Consider the following 24,111-nt stretch of genomic DNA (forward strand, 5'->3'; position numbering starts at 1 on the left):
AATACACATCACCGCCTCACTGACCGTAATACACATCACCGCCTCACTGACCGTAATACACATCACCGCCTCACTGACCGTAATACACATCACCGCATCACTGACCGTAATACACATCACCGCCTCACTGACCGTAATACACATCACCGCCTCACTGACCGTAATACACATCACCACCTCACTGACCGTAATACACATCACCGCCTCACTGACCGTAATACACATCACCGCCACACTGACCGTAATACACATCACCGCCACACTGACCGTAATGCACATCACCGCATCCCTGACCACAATTCACATCACCCCCACTCTGACCGTAATACACATCACCGCCACACTGACCGTAATACACATCACCGCCTCACTGACCGTAATACACATCACCCCCACACTGACCGTAATACACATGTAATACACATCACCGCCTCACTGACCGTAATACACATCACCCCACACTGACAGTAATACACATCACTGCCTCACTGACCTTAATACACATCACAGATTCACTAACCGTAATACACATCACCGCCTCACTGACCGTAATACACATCACCGCCTCACTGACCGTAATACACATCACCGCCTCACTGACCGTAATACAAATCAGCACCTCACTGACCATAGTACACATCACCGCCTCACTGACAGTAATACACATCACTACCTCATTGACAATAATACACATCCCCGCCTCACTGACAGTAATACACATCACCACTTCACTGACAGTAATTACTGACCGTAATACCCATCACTGCCTCACTGACCATATTACACATAACCGCCTCACTGACAGTAATTACTGACCGTAATACACATCACCGCCTCACTGACCATAATACACATCCCCGCCTCACTGACAGTAATACACATCACTGCCTCACTGACCATAATACACATGAGCGCCTCACTGACAGTAATTACTGACCATAATACAATTCACCACCTCACTGACCGTAATACACATCACCACCTCCCTGACCACAATACACATCACCCCCACTCTAACCGTAATACACATCACCGCCACACTGACCGTAATACACATCACCGCCTCACTGACCGTAATACACATCACCCCCACTCTGACCGTAATACACATCACCGCCTCACTGACCGTAATACACATCACCCCCACTCTGACCGTAATACACATCTCCGCCTCACTTACCGTAAGAGACATCACCGCCTCACTTACCGTAATACACATCACCGCCTCACTGACCGTAATACACATCACCGCCTCACTGACCGTAATACACATCACCGCCTCACTGACCATAATGCACATCACTGCCTCACTGACCTTAATACACATCACTTCCTCACTGACCGTAATACACATCACTGCCTCACTTACAGTAAAACACATCTCTTCCTCACTGACCATAGTACACATCACCACCTCACTGACCGTAATAATCATCACCGCCTCACTGACAGTAATACACATCACCGCCTCACTGACAGTAATACACATCACCGCCTCACTGACAGTAATACACATCACCGCCTCACTTACAGTAATACACATCACCGCCTCACTGACCGTAATACACATCACCGCCTCACTGACAGTAATACACATCACCGCCTCACTGACCGTAATACACATCACCGCCTCTCTGACCGTAGTACTCATCACCGCCTCTCTTAGAGTAATACACATCACCGCCGCACTTACAGTAATACACATCACCGCCTCACTGACCGTAATACACATCACAGATTCACTGACCGTAATACACATCACTGCCTCACTGACCATAATACACATCACCGCCTCACTGACCATAATACAAATCACAAATTCACTGACCATAATACACATCACCGCCTCACTGACCATAATACACATCACCGCCTCACTTAAAGTAATACACATCACCGCCTTACTGACCATAATACACATCACTGCCTCACTTACAGTAATACACATCACCGATTCACTGACCATAATACACATCACCGCCTCACTGACCGTAATACACATCACCGCCTCACTTACAGTAATACACATCACCGCCTCACTGAACGTAATACACATCACCGCCTCACTGACCGTAATACACATCACCGCCTCACTGACCGTAATACACATCACCGCCTCACTGACCGTAATACACATCACCGCCTCACTGACCGTAATACACATCACCGCCTCACTGACCGTAATACACATCACCGCCTCACTGACCGTAATACACATCACCGCCACACTGACCGTAATACACATCACCGCCACACTGATCGTAATACACATCACCGCCTCACTGACCGTAATACACATCACCGCCTCACTGACCGTAATACACATCACCGCCACACTGACCGTAATACACATCACCGCCACACTGACCGTAATGCAAATCACCGCCTCCCTGACCACAATACACATCACCCCCACTCTGACCGTAATACACATCACCGCTACACTGACCGTAATACACATCACCGCCTCACTGACCGTAATACACATCACCGCCTCACTGACCGTAATACACATCACCCCCACACTGACCGTAATACACATGTAATACACATCACCGCCTCACTGACCGTAATACACATCACCCCCACACTGACAGTAATACACATCACTGCCTCACTGACCTTAATACACATCACAGATTCACTAACCGTAATACACATCACCGCCTCACTGACCGTAATACACATCACCGCCTCACTGACCGTAATACACATCACCGCCTCTCTGACCGTAATACAAATCAGTGCCTCACTGACCGTAGTACACATCACCGCCTCACTGACCGTAATACACATCACTGCCTCACTGACCGTAATACACATCCCCGCCTCACTGACCGTAATACACATCACCGCCTCACTGACAGTAATACACATCACCACTTCACTGACAGTAATTACTGACCTTAATACCCATCACTGCCTCACTGACCATATTACACATAACCGCCTCACTGACAGTAATTACTGACCGTAATACACATCACTGCCTCACTGACCATAATACACATCCCCGCCTCACTGACAGTAATACACATCACTGCCTCACTGACCATAATACACATCAGCGCCTCACTGACAGTAATTACTGACCATAATACACATCACCACCTCACTGACCGTAATACACATCACCGCCTCACTGACAGTAATACACATCACCGCCTCACTGACCATAATACACATCACCGCCTCACTGACCGTAATACACATCACTGCCTCACTGACCGTAATACACATCACTGCCTCACTGACCGTAATACACATCACTGCCTCACTTACAGTTATACACATCTCTTCCTCACTGACCATAGTACACATCACCACCTCACTGACCGTAATAATCATCACCGCCTCACTGACAGTAATACACATCACCGCCTCACTGACAGTAATACACATCACCGCCTCACTGACAGTAATACACATCACCGCCTCACTTACAGTAATACACATCACCGCCTCACTGACCGTAATACACATCACCGCCTCACTGACCGTAATACACATCACTGCCTCACTGACCGTAATACACATCACCGCCTCTCTGACCATAGTACTCATCACCGCCTCTCTTAGAGTAAAACACATCACCGCCGCACTTACAGTAATACACATCACCTCCTCACTGACCGTAATACACATCACAGATTCACTGACCGTAATACACATCACTGCCTCACTGACCATAATACACATCACCGCCTCACTGACCATAATACAAATCACAAATTCACTGACCATAATACACATCACTGCCTCACTGACCATAATACACATCACCGCCTCACTTAAAGTAATACACATCACCGCCTTACTGACCATAATACACATCACAGCCTCACTTACAGTAATACACATCACTGATTCACTGACCATAATACACATCACCGCCTCAATGACCGTAATACACATCACCGCCTCACTTACAGTAATACACATAACCGCCTCACTTACAGTAATACACATCACTGCCTCACTGACCATAATACACATCACTGCCTCACTGACCATAGTACACATCACCGCCTCACTGACCGTAATACACATCACTGCCTCACTGACCGTAATACACATCACCGCCTGACTGACCGTAATACACCTCACCGCCTCACTGACCATAATACACATCACCGCCTCACTTACAGTAATACACAACACCTCACCGCCTCACTGACCATAATACACATCACCGCCTCACTTACAGTAATACACATCACCGCCTCACTTACAATAATACACATCACCACCTCACTTACAGAAATACTCATCACCGCCTCACTTACAGTAATACTCATCACCGCCTCAATGACAGTAATACAGATCACCGCCTCACTGACCATAGTACACATCACCGCCTCACTGACCGTAATACACATCACCGCCTCACTGGCAGTAATACACATCACCACCACACTGACCGTAATACACATCACCGCCTCACTGACAGTAATACACATCACCGCCTCACTGACAATAGTACACATCACCGCCTCACTCACCGAAATACACATCACCGCCTCACTGACCATAATACACATCACCGCCTCACTGACCATAGATCACATCACCGCCTCACTGACCTTAATACACATCACCGCCTCACTGACCGTAATACACATCACCGCCTCACTGACAGTAATACACATCACCGCCTCACTGACCGTAAGACACATCACTGCCTCACTGATAGTAATACACATCCCCGCCTCACTGACAGTAATACACATCACTGCCTCACTGACCATAATACACATCAGCGCCTCACTGACAGTAATTACTGACCATAATACACCTCACCGCCTCACTGACCGTAATACACATCACCGCCTCACTGACCGTAATACACATCACCGCCTCACTGACAGTAATTACTGACCATAATACACATCACCGCCTCACTGACCGTAATACACATCACCGCGTCACTGACCGTAATACACATCACCGCCTCACTGACCGTAATACACATCACCGCCTCACTGACCGTAATACACATCACCGCCTCACTGACCGTAATATACATCACTGCCTCACTGATCATAGTACACATCACTGCCTCACTGACAGTAATACACATCACCGTCTCACTGACCATAATACACATCAGCGCCTCACTGACCATAGTACACATCACCGCCTCACTGACAGTAATACACATCACTGCCTCACTGACAGTAATACACATCCCCGCCTCACTGACCGTAATACACATCACCGCCTCACTGACAGTAATACACATCACCACTTCACTGACAGTAATTACTGACCGTAATACCCATCACTGCCTCACTGACCATATTACACATAACCGCCTCACTGACAGTAATTACTGACCGTAATACACATCACTGCCTCACTGACCATAATACACATCCCCGCCTCACTGACAGTAATACACATCACTGCCTCACTGACCATAATACACATCAGCGCCTCACTGACAGTAATTACTGACCATAATACACATCACCGCCTCACTGACCGTAATACACATCACCGCCTCACTGACCGTAATACACATCACCGCCTCAATGACCGTAATACACATCACCGCCTCACTGACCGTAATACAAATCACCGCCTCACTGACAGAAATACACATCACAGCCTCACTGACCATAATACACATCACCGCCTCACTGACCGTAATACACATCACCGCCTCACAGACCATAATACACATCACCGCCTCACTGACCGTAATAGACATCACCCCCTCACTGACCGTAATACACATCACCGCCTCACTGACCGTAATACACATCACCGCCTCACTGACCGTAATACACATCACCGCCTCACTGACCGTAATACACATCACCGCATCACTGACCGTAATACACATCACCGCCTCACTGACCGTAATACACATCACCGCCTCACTGACCGTAATACACATCACCACCTCACTGACCGTAATACACATCACCGCCTCACTGACCGTAATACACATCACCGCCACACTGACCGTAATACACATCACCGCCACACTGACCGTAATGCACATCACCGCATCCCTGACCACAATTCACATCACCCCCACTCTGACCGTAATACACATCACCGCCACACTGACCGTAATACACATCACCGCCTCACTGACCGTAATACACATCACCCCCACACTGACCGTAATACACATGTAATACACATCACCGCCTCACTGACCGTAATACACATCACCCCACACTGACAGTAATACACATCACTGCCTCACTGACCTTAATACACATCACAGATTCACTAACCGTAATACACATCACCGCCTCACTGACCGTAATACACATCACCGCCTCACTGACCGTAATACACATCACCGCCTCACTGACCGTAATACAAATCAGCACCTCACTGACCATAGTACACATCACCGCCTCACTGACAGTAATACACATCACTACCTCATTGACAATAATACACATCCCCGCCTCACTGACAGTAATACACATCACCACTTCACTGACAGTAATTACTGACCGTAATACCCATCACTGCCTCACTGACCATATTACACATAACCGCCTCACTGACAGTAATTACTGACCGTAATACACATCACCGCCTCACTGACCATAATACACATCCCCGCCTCACTGACAGTAATACACATCACTGCCTCACTGACCATAATACACATGAGCGCCTCACTGACAGTAATTACTGACCATAATACAATTCACCACCTCACTGACCGTAATACACATCACCACCTCACTGACAGTAATATACATCACCGCCTCACTGACCATAATACACATCACTGCCTCACTGACCGTAATACACTTCACTGCCTCACTGACCGTAATACACATCACTGCCTCACTGACCGTAATACACATCACTGCCTCACTTACAGTAATACACATCTCTTCCTCACTGACCATAGTACACATCACCACCTCACTGACCGTAATGATCATCACCGCCTCACTGACAGTAATACACATCACCGCCTCACTGACCATAATACAAATCACCGTCTCACTTAGTGTAATACACATCACCACCTCCCTGACCACAATACACATCACCCCCACTCTAACCATAATACACATCACCGCCACACTGACCGTAATACACATCACCGCCTCACTGACCGTAATACACATCACCCCCACTCTGACCGTAATACACATCACCGCCTCACTGACCGTAAAACACATCACCCCCACTCTGACCGTAATACACATCACCGCCTCACTTACCGTAAGAGACATCACCGCCTCACTTACCGTAATACACATCACCGCCTCACTGACCGTAATACACATCGCCGCCTCACTGACCGTAATACACATCACCGCCTCACTGACCGTAATACACATCACTGCCTCACTGACCGTAATACACATCACTGCCTCACTGAACGTAATACACATCACTGCCTCACTTACAGTAATACACATCTCTTCCTCACTGACCACAGTACACATCACCACCTCACTGACCGTAATAATCATCACCGCCTCACTGACAGTAATACACATCACCGCCTCACTGACAGTAATACACATCACCGCCTCACTGACCGTAATACACATCACCGCCTCACTGACCGTAATACACATCACCGCCTCACTGACCGTAATACACATCACCGCCTCACTGACCGTAATACACATCACCGCCTCTCTGACCGTAGTACTCATCACCGCCTGTCTTAGAGTAATACACATCACCGCCTCACTGACAATAGTACACATCACCGCCTCACTCACCGAAATACACATCACCGCCTCACTGACCATAATACACATCACCGCCTCACTGACCATAGATCACATCACCGCCTCACTGACCTTAATACACATCACCGCCTCACTGACCGTAATACACATCACCGCCTCACTGACAGTAATACACATCACCGCCTCACTGACCGTAATACACATCACTGCCTCACTGATAGTAATACACATCCCCGCCTCACTGACAGTAATACACATCACTGCCTCACTGACCATAATACACATCAGCGCCTCACTGACAGTAATTACTGACCATAATACACATCACCGCCTCACTGACCGTAATACACATCACCGCCTCACTGACCGTAATACACATCACCGCCTCACTGACCATAATACACATCACCGCCTCACTGACCGTAATACACATCACTGCCTCACTGATCATAGTACACATCACTGCCTCACTGACAGTAATACACATCACCGTCTCACTGACCATAATACACATCAGCGCCTCACTGACCATAGTACACATCACCGCCTCACTGACAGTAATACACATCACTGCCTCACTGACAGTAATACACATCCCCGCCTCACTGACCGTAATACACATCACCGACTCACTGACAGTAATACACATCACCACTTCACTGACAGTAATTACTGACCGTAATACCCATCACTGCCTCACTGACCATATTACACATAACCACCTCACTGACAGTAATTACTGACCGTAATACACATCACTGCCTCACTGACCATAATACACATCCCCGCCTCACTGACAGTAATACACATCACTGCCTCACTGACCATAATACACATCAGTGCCTCACTGACAGTAATTACTGACCATAATACACATCACCGCCTCACTGACCGTAATACACATCACCGCGTCACTGACCGTAATACACATCACCGCCTCACTGACCGTAATACACATCACCGCCTCACTGACCGTAATACACATCACCGCCTCACTGACCATAATATACATCACTGCCTCACTGATCATAGTACACATCACTGCCTCACTGACAGCAATACACATCACCGTCTCATTGACCATAATACACATCAGCGCCTCACTGACCATAGTACACATCACCGCCTCACTGACAGTAATACACATCACTGCCTCACTGACAGTAATACACATCCCCGCCTCACTGACCGTAATACACATCACCGCCTCACTGACAGTAATACACATCACCACTTCACTGACAGTAATTACTGACCGTAATACCCATCACTGCCTCACTGACCATATTACACATAACCGCCTCACTGACAGTAATTACTGACCGTAATACACATCACTGCCTCACTGACCATAATACACATCCCCGCCTCACTGACAGTAATACACATCACTGCCTCACTGACCATAATACACATCAGTGCCTCACTGACAGTAATTACTGACCATAATACACATCACCGCCTCACTGACCGTAATACACATCACCGCCTCACTGACCGTAATACACATCACCGCCTCACTGACCATAATACACATCACCGCCTCACTGACCGTAATACAAATCACCGCCTCACTGACAGAAATACACATCACAGCCTCACTGACCATAATACACATCACCGCCTCACTGACCGTAATACACATCACCGCCTCACTGACCGTAATACACATCACCGCCTCACTGACCGTAATAGACATCACCGCCTCACTGACCGTAATACACATCACCGCCTCACTGACCGTAATACACATCACCGCCTCACTGACCGTAATACACATCACCGCCTCACTGACCGTAATACACATCACCGCATCACTGACCGTAATACACATCACCGCCTCACTGACCGTAATACACATCACCGCCTCACTGACCGTAATACACATCACCGCCTCACTGACCGTAATACACATCACCGCCTCACTGACCGTAATACACATCACCGCCACACTGACCATAATACACATCACCGCCACACTGACCGTAATGCACATCACCGCCTCCCTGACCACAATACACATCACCCCCACTCTGACCGTAATACACATCACCGCCACACTGACCGTAATACACATCACCGCCTCACTGACCGTAATACACATCACCCCCACACTGACCGTAATACACATGTAATACACATCACCGCCTCACTGACCGTAATACACATCACCCCCACACTGACAGTAATACACATTACTGCCTCACTGACCTTAATACACATCACAGATTCACTAACCGTAGTACACATCACCGCCTCACTGACCGTAATACACATCACCGCCTCACTGACCGTAATACACATCACCGCCTCACTGACCGTAATACAAATCAGCACCTCACTGACCATAGTACACATCACCGCCTCACTGACAGTAATACACATCACTGCCTCATTGACAATAATACACATCCCCGCCTCACTGACAGTAATACACATCACCACTTCACTGACAGTAATTACTGACCGTAATACCCATCAATGCCTCACTGACCATATTACACATAACCGCCTCACTGACAGTAATTACTGACCGTAATACACATCACCGCCCCACTGACCATAATACACATCCCCGCCTCACTGACAGTAATACACATCACTGCCTCACTGACCATAATACACATGAGCGCCTCACTGACAGTAATTACTGACCATAATACAATTCACCGCCTCACTGACCGTAATACACATCACCACCTCACTGACAGTAATATACATCACCGCCTCACTGACCATAATACACATCACCGCCTCACTGACCGTAATACACTTCACTGCCTCACTGACCGTAATACACATCACTGCCTCACTGACCGTAATACACATCACTGCCTCACTTACAGTAATACACATCTCTTCCTCACTGACCATAGTACACATCACCACCTCACTGACCGTAATAATCATCACCGCCTCACTGACAGTAATACACATCACCGCCTCACTGACCATAATACAAATCACCGTCTCACTTAGTGTAATACACATCACCACCTCCCTGACCACAATACACATCACCCCCACTCAAACCGTAATACACATCACCGCCACACTGACCGTAATACACATCACCGCCTCACTGACCGTAATACACATCACCCCCACTCTGACCGTAATACACATCACCGCCTCACTGACCGTAAAACACTTCACCCCCACTCTGACCGTAATACACATCACCGCCTCACTTACCGTAAGAGACATCACCGCCTCACTTACCGTAATACACATCACCGCCTCACTGACCGTAATACACATCACCGCCTCACTGACGGTAATACACATCACTGCCTCACTGACCGTAATACACATCACTGCCTCACTGACCGTAATACACATCACTGCCTCACTTACAGTAATAAACATCTCTCCCTCACTGACCATAGTACACATCACCACCTCACTGACCGTAATAATCATCACCGCCTCACTGACAGTAATACACATCACCGCCTCACTGACAGTAATACACATCACCGCCTCACTGACCGTAATACACATCACCGCCTCACTGACCGTAATACACATCACCGCCTCACTGACCGTAATACAAATCACAAATTCACTGACCATAATACACATCACTGCCTCACTGACCATAATACACATCACTGCCTCACTTAAAGTAATACACATCACTGATTCACTGACCATAATACACATCACCGCCTCACTGACCGTAATAGACATCACCGCCTCACTGACCGTAATACACATCACCGTCACACTGACCGTAATGCACATCACCGCCTCCCTGACCACAATACACATCACCCCAACTCTGACCGTAATACACATCACCGCCACACTGACCGTAATACACATCACCGCCTCACTGACCGTAATACACATCACCCCCACACTGACCGTAATACACATGTAAAACACATCACCGCCTCACTGACCGTAATACACATCACCCCCACACTGACAGTAATACACATCACTGCGTCACTGACCTTAATACACATCACAGATTCACTAACCGTAATACACATCACTGCCTCACTGACCGTAATACACATCACCGCCTCACTGACCGTAATACACATCACCGCCTCACTGACCGTAATACAAATCAGCGCCTCACTGACCATAGTACACATCACCGCCTCACTGACAGTAATACACATCACTGCCTCACTGACAATAATACACATCCCCGCCTCACTGACCGTAATACACATCACCGCCTCACTGACAGTAATACACATCACCACTTCACTGACAGTAATTACTGACCGTAATACCCATCACTGCCTCACTGACCATATTACACATAACCGCCTCACTGACAGTAATTACTGACCGTAATACACATCACCGCCTCACTGACCATAATAGACATCACCGCCTCACTGACCGTAATACACATCACCGCCTCACTGACCGTAATACACATCACCGCCTCACTGACCGTAATACACATCACCGCCTCACTGACCGTAATACACATCACCGCCTCACTGACCGTAATACACATCACCACCTCACTGACCGTAATACACATCACCGCCTCACTGACCGTAATACACATCACCGCCTCACTGACCATAATACACATCACAGCCACACTGATCGTAATACACATCACCGCCTCACTGACCGTAATACACATCACCGCCTCACTGACCGTAATACACATCACCGCCACACTGACCGTAATACACATCACCGCCACACTGACCGTAATACACATCACCGCCACACTGACCGTAATGCAAATCACCACCTCCCTGACCACAATACACATCACCCCCACTCTGACCGTAATACACATCACCGCCACACTGACCGTAATACACATCACCGCCTCACTGACCGTAATACACATCACCGCCTCACTGACCGTAATACACATCACCCCCACACTGACCGTAATATACATGTAATACACATCACCGCCTCACTGACCGTAATACACATCACCCCCACACTGACAGTAATACACATCACTGCCTCACTGACCTTAACACACATCACAGATTCACTAACCGTAATACACATCACCGCCTCACTGACCGTAATACACATCACCGCCTCACTGACCGTAATACACATCACCGCCTCTCTGACCGTAATACAAATCAGCGCCTCACTGACCGTAGTACACATCACCGCCTCACTGACAGTAATACACATCACTGCCTCACTGACCGTAATACACATCCCCGCCTCACTGACCGTAATACACATCACCGCCTCACTGACAGTAATACACATCACCACTTCACTGACAGTAATTACTGACCGTAATACGCATCACTGCCTCACTGACCATATTACACATAACCGCCTCACTGACAGTAATTACAGACCGTAATACACATCACTGCCTCACTGACCATAATAAACATCCCCGCCTCACTGACAGTAATACACATCACTGCCTCACTGACCATAATACACATCACCCCCACACTGACAGTAATACACATCACTGCCTCACTGACCTTAATACACATCACAGATTCACTAACCGTAATACACATCACTGCCTCACTGACCGTAATACACATCACCGCCTCACTGACCGTAATACAAATCAGTGCCTCACTGACCATAGTACACATCACCGCCTCACTGACAGTAATACACATCACTGCCTCACTGACAATAATACACATCCCCGCCTCACTGACCATAATACACATCACCGGCTCACTGACAGTAATACACATCACCACTTCACTGACAGTAATTACTGACCGTAATACCCAACACTGCCTCACTGACCATATTACACATAACCGCCTCACTGACAGTAATTACTGACCGTAATACACATCACCGCCTCACTGACCGTAATACACATCACCGCCTCACTGACCGTAATACACATCACCGCCTCACTGACCGTAATACACATCACCGCCTCACTGACCATAATACACATCACCACCTCACTGACCGTAATACACATCACCGCCTCACTGACCGTAATACACATCACCGCCACACTGACCGTAATACACATCACCGCCACACTGATCGTAATACACATCACCGCCTCACTGACCGTAATACACATCACCGCCTCACTGACCGTAATACACATCACCGCCACACTGACCGTAATACACATCACCGCCACACTGACAGTAATGCAAATCACCGCCTCCCTGACCACAATACACATCACCCCCACTCTGACCGTAATACACATCACCGCCACACTGACCGTAATACACATCACCGCCTCACTGACCGTAATACACATCACCGCCTCACTGACCGTAATACACATCACCCCCACACTGACCGTAATACACATGTAATACACATCACCGCCTCACTGACCGTAATACACATCACCCCCACACTGACAGTAATACACATCACTGCCTCTCTGACTTTAATACACATCACAGATTCACTAACCGTAACACACATCACCGCCTCACTGACCGTAATACACATCACTGCCTCACTGACCGTAATACACATCACCGCCTCTCTGACCGTAATACAAATCAGCGCCTCACTGACCGTAGTACACATCACCGCCTCACTGACAGTAATACACATCACTGCCTCACTGACCGTAATACACATCCCCGCCTCACTGACCGTAATACACATCACCGCCTCACTGACAGTAATACACATCACCACTTCACTGACAGTAATTACTGACCGTAATACCCATCACTGCCTCACTGACCATATTACACATAACCGCCTCACTGACAGTAATTACAGACCGTAATACACATCACTGCCTCACTGACCATAATAAACATCCCCGCCTCACTGACAGTAATACACATCACTGCCTCACTGACCATAATACACATCAGCGCCTCACTGACAGTAATTACTGACCATAATACACATCACCGCCTCACTGACCGTAATACACATCACCGCCTCTCTGACAGTAATACACATCACCGCCTCACTGACCGTAATGCACATCACCGCCTCACTGACCGTAATACACATCACTGCCTCACTGACCGTAATACACATCACTGCCTCACTGACCGTAATACACATCACTGCCTCACTTACAGTAATACACATCTCTTCCTCACTGACCATAGTACACATCACCACCTCACTGACCGTAATAATCATCACCGCCTCACTGACAGTAATACACATCACCACCTCACTGACAGTAATACACTTCACCACCTCATTGACAGTAATACACATCACCGCCTCACTTACAGTAATACACATCACCGCCTCACTGACCTTAATACACATCACCGCCTCACTGACCGTAATACACATCACTGCCTCACTGACCGTAATACACATCACCGCCTCTCTGACCATAGTACTCATCACCGCCTCTCTTAGAGTAATACACATCACCGCCGCACTTACAGTAATACACATCACCTCCTCACTGACCGTAATACACATCACAGATTCACTGACCGTAATACACATCACTGCCTCACTGACCATAATACACATCACCGCCTCACTGACCATAATACAAATCACAAATTCACTGACCATAATACACATCACTGCCTCACTGACCATAATACACATCACCGCCTCACTTAAAGTAATACACATCACCGCCTTACTGACCATAATACACATCACTGCCTCACTTACAGTAATACACATCACTGATTCACTGACCATAATACACATCACCGCCTCACTGACCGTAATACACATCACCGCCTCACTTACAGTAATACATATAACCGCCTCACTTACAGTAATACACATCACTGCCTCACTGACCATAATACACATCACTGCCTCACTGACCATAGTACACATCACCGCCTCACTGACCGTAATACACATCACTGCCTCACTGACCGTAATACACATCACCGCCTGACTGACCGTAATACACCTCACCGCCTCACTGACCATAATACACATCACCGCCTCACTTACAGTAATACACAACACCTCACAGCCTCACTGACCATAATACACATCACCGCCTCACTTACAGTAATACACATCACCGCCTCACTTACAATAATACACATCACCGCCTCACTTACAGAAATACTCATCACCGCCTCACTTACAGTAATACTCATCACCGCCTCAATGACAGTAATACATATCACCGCCTCACTGACCATAGTACACATCACCGCCTCACTGACCGTAATACACATCACCGCCTCACTGACAGTAATACACATCACCGCCACACTGACCGTAATACACATCACTGCCTCACTGACAGTAATACACATCACCGCCTCACTGACCATAGTACACATCACCGCCTCACTCACCGAAATACACATCACCACCTCACTGACCATAATACACATCACCGCCTCACTGACCATAGATCACATCACCGCCTCACTGACCTTAATACACATCACCGCCTCACTGACCGTAATACACATCACCGCCTCACTGACAGTAATACACATCACCGCCTCACTGACCGTAATACACGTCACTGCCTCACTGATCGTAATACACATCCCCGCCTCACTGACAGTAATACACATCACCGCCTCACTCACCGAAATACACATCACCACCTCACTGACCATAATACACATCACCGCCTCACTGACCATAGATCACATCACCGCCTCACTGACCTTAATACACATCACCGCCTCACTGACCGTAATACACATCACCGCCTCACTGACAGTAATACACATCACCGCCTCACTGACAGTAATACACATCACCACCTCACTTACAGTAATACACATCACCGACTCACTGACCGTAATACACTTCACCGCCTCACTGACCGTAATACACATCACCGCCTCACTGACCGTAATACACATCACCGCCTCTCTGACCATAGTACTCATCACCGCCTCTCTTAGAGTAATACACATCACCGCCGCACTTACAGTAATACACATCACCGCCTCTCTGACCGTAATACACATCACAGATTCACTTACCGTAATACACATCACCGCCTCACTGACCATAATACACATCACCGCCTCACTGACCATAATACAAATCACAAATTCACTGACCATAATACACATCACTGCCTCACCGACCATAATACACATCACCACCTCACTTAATGTAATACACATCACCGCCTTACTGACCATAATACACATCACTCCCTCACTTACAGTAATACACATCACTGATTCACTGACCATAATACACATCACCGCCTCACTGACCGTAATAAACATCACCGCCTCACTTACAGTAATACACATCACCGCCTCACTGACCGTAATACACATCACCGCCTCACTGACCGTAATACACATCACCGCCTCACTGACCGTAATACACATCACCGCCTCACTGACCGTAATAGACATCACCGCCTCACTGACCGTAATACACATCACCGCCTCACTGACCGTAATACACATCACCGCCTCACTGACCGTAATACACATCACCGCCTCACTGACCGTAATACACATCACCGCCTCACTGACCGTAATACACATCACCGCCTCACTGACCGTAATACACATCACCGCCACACTGACCGTAATACACATCACCGCCTCACTGACCATAATACACATCACCGCCTCACTGACCGTAATACACATCACCGCCACACTGACCGCAATACACATCACCGCCACACTGACCGTAATGCAGATCACCGCCTCCCTGACCACAATACACATCACCACCACTCTGACCGTAATACACATCACCGCCACACTGACCGTAATACACATCACCGCCTCACTGACCGTAATACACATCACCGCCTCACTGACCGTAATACACATCACCCCCACACTGACCGTAATACACAAGTAATACACATCACCGCCTCACTGACCGTAATACACATCACCCCCACACTGACAGTAATACACATCACTGCCTCACTGACCTTAATACACATCACAGATTCACTAACCGTAATACACATCACCGCCTCACTGACCGTAATACACATCACCGCCTCACTGACCGTAATACACATCACCGCCTCACTGACCGTAATACACATCAGCGCCTCACTGACCATAGTACACATCACCGCCTCACTGACAGTAATACACATCACCGCCTCACTGACCGTAATACACATCACCACCTCTCTGACCATAGTACTCATCACCGCCTCTCTTAGAGTAATACACATCACCGCCGCACTTACAGTAATACACATCACCGCCTCTCTGACCGTAATACACATCACAGATTCACTTACCGTAATACACATCACCGCCTCACTGACCATAATACACATCACCGCCTCACTGACCATAATACAAATCACAAATTCACTGACCATAATACACATCACTGCCTCACCGACCATAATACACATCACCGCCTCACTTAATGTAATACACATCACCGCCTTACTGACCATAATACACATCACTCCCTCACTTACAGTAATACACATCACTGATTCACTGACCATAATACACATCACCGCCTCACTGACCGTAATAAACATCACCGCCTCACTTACAGTAATACACATCACCGCCTCACTGACCGTAATACACATCACCGCCTCACTGACCGTAATACACATCACCGCCTCACTGACCGTAATACACATCACCGCCTCACTGACCGTAATAGACATCACCGCCTCACTGACCGTAATACACATCACCGCCTCACTGACCGTAATACACATCACCGCCTCACTGACCGTAATACACATCACCGCCTCACTGACCGTAATACACATCACCGCCTCACTGACCGTAATACACATCACCGCCTCACTGACCGTAATACACATCACCGCCACACTGACCGTAATACACATCACCGCCTCACTGACCATAATACACATCACCGCCTCACTGACCGTAATACACATCACCGCCACACTGACCGCAATACACATCACCGCCACACTGACCGTAATGCAGATCACCGCCTCCCTGACCACAATACACATCACCACCACTCTGACCGTAATACACATCACCGCCACACTGACCGTAATACACATCACCGCCTCACTGACCGTAATACACATCACCGCCTCACTGACCGTAATACACATCACCCCCACACTGACCGTAATACACAAGTAATACACATCACCGCCTCACTGACCGTAATACACATCACCCCCACACTGACAGTAATACACATCACTGCCTCACTGACCTTAATACACATCACAGATTCACTAACCGTAATACACATCACCGCCTCACTGACCGTAATACACATCACCGCCTCACTGACCGTAATACACATCACCGCCTCACTGACCGTAATACACATCAGCGCCTCACTGACCATAGTACACATCACCGCCTCACTGACAGTAATACACATCACCGCCTCACTGACCGTTATACACATCACCGCCTCACTGACCGTAATACACATCCCCGCCTCACTGACCGTAATACACATCACCGCCTCACTGACAGTAATACACATCACCGCCTCACTGACTGTAATAATCATCACCGCCTCACTGACAGTAATACACATCACCGCCTCACTGACAGTAATACACATCACCGCCTCACTGACAGTAATACACATCACCGCCTCACTGACCGTAATACACTTCACCGCCTCACTGACCGTAATACACATCACCGCCTCACTGACCGTAATACACATCACCGCCTCTCTGACCGTAGTACTCATCATCGCCTCTCTTAGAGTAATACACATCACCGCCGCACTTACAGTAATACACATCACCGCCTCACTGACCGTAATACACATCAAAGATTCACTTACCGTAATACACATCACTGCCTCACTGACCATAATACACATCACCGCCTCACTGACCATAATACAAATCACAAATTCACTGACCAGAATACACATCACTACCTCACTGACCATAATACACATCACCGCCTCACTTAAAGTAATACACATCACCGCCTTACTGACCATAATACACATCACTGCCTCACTTACAGTAATACACATCACTGATTCACTGACCATAATACACATCACCGCCTCACTGACCGTAATACACATCACCGCCTCACTGACCGTAATACACATCACCGCCTCACTGACCGTAATACACATCACCGCCTCACTGACCGTAATACACTTCACCGCCTCACTGACCGTAATACACATCACCGCCTCACTGACCGTAATAGACATCACCGCCTCACTGACCGTAATACACATCACCGCCTCACTGACCGTAATACACATCACCGCCTCACTGACCGTAATACACATCACCGCCTCACTGATCGTAATACACATCACCGCATCACTGACCCTAATACACATCACCGCCTCACTGACCGTAATACACATCACCGCCTCACTGACCGTAATACACATCACCGCCACACTGACCGTAATACACATCACCGCCACACTGACCGTAATACACATCACCGCCTCACTGACCGTAATACACATCACCGCCTCACTGACCGTAATACACATCACCGCCACAATGACCGCAATACACATCACCGCCACACTGACCGCAATACACATCACCGCCACACTGACCGTAATGCAAATCACCGCCTCCCTGACCACAATACACATCACCACCACTCTGACCGTAATACACATCACCGCCACACTGACCGTAATACACATCACCGCCTCACTGACCGTAATACACATCACCGCCTCACTGACCGTAATACACATCACCCCCACACTGACCGTAATACACATGTAATACACATCACCGGCTCACTGACCGTAATTCACATCACCCCCACACTGACAGTAATACACATCACTGGCTCACTGACCTTAATACACGTCACAGATTCACTAACCGTAATACACATCACCGCCTCACTGACCGTAATACACATCACCGCCTCACTGACCGTAATACACATCACCGCCTCACTGACCGTAATGCAAATCAGCGCCTCACTGACCATAGTTCACATCACCGCCTCACTGACAGTAATACACATCACTGCCTCACTGACCGTAATACACATCCCCCCGCCTCACTGACCGTAATACACATCACCGCCTCACTGACAGTAATACACATCACCACTTCACTGACAGTAATTACTGACCGTAATACCCATCACTGCCTCACTGACCATATTACACATAACCGCCTCACTGACAGTAATTACTGACCGTAATACACATCACTGCCTCACTGACCATAATACACATCCCCGCCTCACTGACAGTAATACACATCACTGCCTCACTGACCATAATACACATCACCGCCTCACTGACCATAATACAAATCACAAATTCACTGACCATAATACACATCACTGCCTCACTGACCATAATACACATCACCGCCTCACTTAAAGTAATACACATCACCGCCTTACTGACCATAATACACATCACTGCCTCACTTACAGTAATACACATAACTGATTCACTGACCATAATACACATCACCGCCTCACTGACCGTAATACACATCACCGCCTCACTTACAGTAATACACATCACCGCCTCACTGACCGTAATACACATCACCGCCTCACTGACCGTAATACACATCACCGCCTCACTGACCGTAATACACATCACCGCCTCATTGACCGTAATAGACATCACCGCCTCACTGACCGTAATACACATCACCGCCTCACTGACCGTAATACACATCACCGCCTCACTGACCGTAATACACATCACCGCATCACTGACCGTAATACACATCACCGCATCACTGACCGTAATACACATCACCGCCTCACTGACCGTAATACACATCACCGCCACACTGACCGTAATACACATCACCGCCTCACTGACCGTAATACACATCACCACCTCACTGACCGTAATACACATCACCGCCTCACTGACCGCAATACACATCACCGCCACACTGACCGCAATACACATCACCGCCACACTGACCGTAATGCAAATCACCGCCTCCCTGACCACAATTCACATCACCGCCACTCTGACCGTAATACACATCACCGCCACACTGACCGTAATACACATCACCGCCTCATTGACCGTAATACACATCACCGCCTCACTGACCGTAATACACATCACCCCCACACTGACCGTAATACACATGTAATACACATCACCGCCTCACTGACCGTAATACACATCACCCCCACACTGACAGTAATACACATCACTGCCTCACTGACCTTAATACACATCACAGATTCACTAACCGTAATACACATCACTGCCTCACTGACCGTAATACACATCACCGCCTCACTGACCGTAATAAACATCACCGCCTCACTGACCGTAATACAAATCAGCGCCTCACTGACCATATTACACATCACCGCCTCACTGACAGTAATACACATCACCGCCACACTGACCGTAATACACATCACCGCCTCACTGACCGTAATAGACATCACCGCCTCACTGACCGTAATACACATCACCGCCTCACTGACCGTAATACACATCACCGCCTCACTGACCGTAATACACATCACCGCCTCACTGACCGTAATACACATCACCGCCTCACTGACCGTAATACACATCACCGCATCACTGACCGTAATACACATCACCGCCTCACTGACCGTAATACACATCACCGCCTCACTGACCGTAATACACATCACCGCCTCACTGAACGTAATACACATCACCGCCACACTGACCGTAATACACATCACCGCCACACTGACCGTAATAAACATCACCGCCTCACTGACCGTAATACACATCACCGCCTCACTGACCGTAATACACATCACCGCCACACTGACCACAATACCCATCACCGCCACACTGACCGCAATACACATCACCGCCACACTGACCGTAATGCAAATCACCGCCTCCCTGACCACAATACACATCACCACCACTCTGACCGTAATACACATCACCGCCACACTGACCGTAATACACATCACCGCCTCACTGACCGTAATACACATCACCGCCTCACTGACCGTAATACACATCACCCCCACACTGACTGTAATACACATGTAATACACATCACCGCCTCACTGACCGTAATACACATCACCCCCACACTGACAGTAATACACATCACTGCCTCACTGACCTTAATACACATCACAGATTCACTAACCGTAATACACATCACCGCCTCACTGACCGTAATACACATCACCGCCTCACTGACCGTAATACACATCACCGCCTCACTGACCGTAATACAAATCAGCGCCTCACTGACCATAGAACACATCACCGCCTCACTGACAGTAATACACATCACTGCCTCACTGACCGTAATACACATCCCCGCCTCACTGACCGTAATACACATCACCGCCTCACTGACAGTAATACACATCACCGCCTCACTGACTGTAATAATCATCACCGCCTCACTGACAGTAATACACATCACCGCCTCACTGACAGTAATACACATCACCGCCTCACTTACAGTAATACACATCACCGCCTCACTGACCGTAATACACTTCACCGCCTCACTGACCGTAATACAGATCACCACCTCACTGACCGTAATACACATCACCGCCTCTCTGACCGTAGTACTCATCACCGCCTCTCTTAGAGTAATACACATCACCGCCGCACTTACAGTAATACACATCACCGCCTCACTGACCGCAATACACATCACAGATTCACTTACCGTAATACACATCACTGCCTCACTGACCATAATACACATCACCGCCTCACTGACCATAATACAAATCACAAATTCACTGACCATAATACACATCACTGCCTCACTGACCATAATACACATCACCGCCTCACTGAAAGTAATACACATCACCGCCTTACTGACCATAATACACATCACTGCCTCACTTACAGTAATACACATAACTGATTCACTGACCATAATACACATCACCGCCTCACTGACCGTAATACACATCACCGCCTCACTTACAGTAATACACATCACTGCCTCACTTACAGTAATACTCATTACCGCCTCACTGACCGTAATACACATCACCGCCTCACCGTAATACACATCACCGCCTCACTGACCGTAATACACATCACCGCCTCACTGACCATAATACACATCACCGCCTCACTGAACATAATACACATCACCGCCTCACTGACCATAATACACATCACCGCCTCACTGACCGTAATACACATCACCGCCTCTCTGACCGTAATACAAATCAGCGCCTTACTTAAAGTAATACACATCACCGCCTTACTGACCATAATACACATCACTGCCTCACTTACAGTAATACACATCACTGATTCACTGACCATAATACACATCACCGCCTCACTGACTGTAATACACATCAAAGCCTCACTTACAGTAATACACATCACTGCCTCACTGACCATAATACACATCACCGCCTCACTTACAGTAATACACATCACCGCCTCACTGACCATAGTACACATCACCGCCTCACTGACCGTAATACACATCACCGCCTCACTGACCGTAATACACATCACCGCCTGACTGACCGTAATACACCTCTCCGCCTCACTGACCATAATACTCTTCACCGCCTCACTTACAGAAATACACAACACCTCACCGCCTCACTGA

The sequence above is a fragment of the Taudactylus pleione genome, unplaced genomic scaffold, assembly GCF_031769625.1.
Source record: "Taudactylus pleione unplaced genomic scaffold, aTauple2 ptg000860l, whole genome shotgun sequence".
NCBI lineage: Eukaryota > Metazoa > Chordata > Amphibia > Anura > Myobatrachidae > Taudactylus > Taudactylus pleione.